Source organism: Chinchilla lanigera, unplaced genomic scaffold (genome assembly GCF_000276665.1).
Source record: "Chinchilla lanigera isolate Chin_1 unplaced genomic scaffold, ChiLan1.0 scaffold00013, whole genome shotgun sequence".
Classification (NCBI taxonomy): domain Eukaryota; kingdom Metazoa; phylum Chordata; class Mammalia; order Rodentia; family Chinchillidae; genus Chinchilla; species Chinchilla lanigera.
In genome coordinates this window covers 9,244,811-9,247,610 of record NW_004955414.1, presented here as the reverse complement: position 1 = coordinate 9,247,610, position 2,800 = coordinate 9,244,811, and the positions used below count along the sequence as shown (strand labels likewise).

Sequence of the window (2,800 nt, the reverse complement as noted above, 5' to 3'; positions counted from 1 at the left end):
ATTTCCATTTTAGCAGATTTTCAATTTTAGTCAGAAAGGTAGAAAATTCTGCCACAAAGAATGTTGTTTATACAACTTTTTTTCTACAGTACTTTCTCAGTGCAGTATTTACTATCTTTAAAAAAGTAAAAAGAAATTTTAATAGAGATAATAGTAATAGTAGATATTAATTTTGACAGTATTGTTCCATAACTCAAAACAAAAGGAATGCATTTCTTGAAATTGGGTGACTTTGATAATTACTTCTAATAAATGCCTTAAGAAACAGGCATCTGAACATCTAATGTATATGGGGTTCTCTCTTCACTGGATTTTTCAGACCACTTGTGACTTAGTTCTAGATAAAGGCTTGGTTTCTGAGGCCAATAATCTAAATACACTATATTACTCATTCTTTTGGGAACAACTTTCTTCATCTGGGTTCCTTCATACCACTCATTAAAAGAGGTGATAGAAGCACCAGACTGACTTCATAGTACTCTCCATTGATTCAGTTCCACATATCTTGAGTGTTCCAAGGCTGGATGCTGGTGTCTATGTATGCTGGCCCCACACTTGGGATAAACATTAAATGGTATTTATCACAAAAGAATTTTAGTTTAGCCTAGTTCTGATGTGAGGAGCCATAAGTAAAGCCATTTGTGGCAAAATATGTGTAAACACCATCAAAACCACTTTGAAGAATATCATTTTTTTCTACTAGAAGTGCAATAAATAATCCATCATAAGTGGAATTGCGAACACTGTGAGACCCTGAGGTAGTTAACAGATTGGCCCATTTTTCAGGAATCGTACACATAAAACATAAGAGATTTCCCAGTTCTTGTACTTGTAAAAGGCTGGATGAGTTCCATATCTGTCCATAAAATATTTGATATTTTTGTATATGCTTTGATCATCTCAATTGCTATAAGGTTCTATGTGAAAAGTGACCTTTAGATTATACTTATGAGCCTTATCCAAAATGGTTGGTGCCAAATTATCAGTAGCTTCTTCATTCTCATCACTTGAATAGGTGGGTACCAAGATAGCGCAAATACACCAGGCTCTGGGGGTCAGACACCAGCAGGGACTCGGCTGGCCAAGTGTTGGCAACCTGGAATACAGAGAAAGCCAAGAGACACCTAGCCCAAGCGGGACCAGGCCCGCCTCTCAAACGCTTGCTCAAGCCTTTTCAGGAGCCAAGTGGAGAGGGGCCCATGGTGTGGGGCTTTACAAGCCTAGTTTTTTGAGAAATCTCCACATTGATTTCCACAGTGGTTTCACCAGTCTCTACTCCCACCAACAATGGAGAAGGGTTCCTTTATTCCCACAGCCCTGCCAACATTTGTTTTTGTCTGATTTCTTGATGATAGCCATTCTTTCTGGGGTGAGATGAAATCTCAGTGTTTGTTTTAATTTGCATTTCTTGAACGACGAATGATGTTGAACATTTTTTCATGTATTTATTTGCCATTTGTATTTCTTCATCTGAGAAATGTGTATTCATTTTAGATGCCCATTTTTGGATTGGGTCTTAGAACTTTGTGGGCCTGATTTTTAAAACTTCTTTATACATTCTACATAGAAGTACTTTGTCTGAGGGAAGTTGGCTAAAATTTTTTCCCAATTTGTGGGTTTTCTTTTTACTGTGTTGGTGATTTCTTTTGTTGTGCAAAAACTTTTCAGTAAGATGAGATCCTAGTTATTGATTCTTTGAAGTATTTCCTGTGCTGTTTGGTTTTTGTTCATGAACTCTCTGCCTACCCCTATGTCTTCAAGATTTCTACCTACTCTCTATTCCAGTAGATTTAGTGTTTCTGATTTAATATTTAGATCTTTGATCCATTTTGACTTTAGTTTAGTGCATGGTGATAGACATGGGTCTAGTTTTAGTCTTTGGCATGTGGAAAGTCAATTTTTCCAGCACCATTTATTAAAGAGGCTGTCTTTCTTCCAGTGAACATGTTTGGCCCCTTTGTCAATGATAAGATGGCTGAGTGTATTTATAGTTGTGTCTGCATCTTCTCATCTGTTCCACTGATCCTTAGTTCTTTTTTGTTTGTTTGTTTTATTTTTGCCCGTACCATGCTGATTTTATCACAGTAGTTTGTAGTGTAATTTCAAGTCAGGGATTATGATGCCTCCTGCCTTTCCTTTGTTGCCCAGGATTGCTTTTGCTGTTTTGCTATTCTAGGTCTTTTCTGGTTCCAGATGAATTTTAAGAATGTTTTGCATAGATCTGTGAGATGTGCTAGTGGTGTTTTGATTGGGATTGCATTAAATCTGTATAACAGTTTTGAGAATATGGCCGTTTTCACGATATTGATTCTTCCTACCCATGAGCAAGGAATATCTTTCCATTTTCTGAAATCCTCTTCAATTTCTTTTTTCAGAGTACTATGCTTTTCACTGCATAAATCTTTTACTTCTTTTGTTAGACTGATTCCTACGTATTTCATTTTTTTGGATGCTATTATCAAGGTCATGTTTTCTCTAATTTTTCTCTCAGTGAGTTTGTTGTTTGTGTAAAGGAATGCTATTGAGTTTGAGTGTTGGCTTTGTATCCCACTATGCTATTGAATTTGTTGATTAAATCTAGAAGTCTTTTGGTGGAGTTCTTGGTGACTTCTTATTTTTTTTTTTAATTTTAAAGAGTAAAAGAAGGATAACATAATAATAGGAGGGGCTTACCAAATTACAGACAAAGAGGTAGGAAATTATCAATGGTTATTGTTTTACATATTGTTATTTATAAGACAGTTTCTCAGGAAAACAAATAGACAAATGATAGTGAGTTACAGACAAAAGAGGTAGGAGA

General features: G+C 35.9%; 1 pseudogene; it reads right to left on the bottom strand.

The window, feature by feature from the left end:
• Positions 1 to 257: 257 nt before the first annotated feature.
• LOC102008936 lies at positions 258 to 1,476 on the bottom strand (annotated as a pseudogene).
• Positions 1,477 to 2,800: the final 1,324 nt, after the last annotated feature.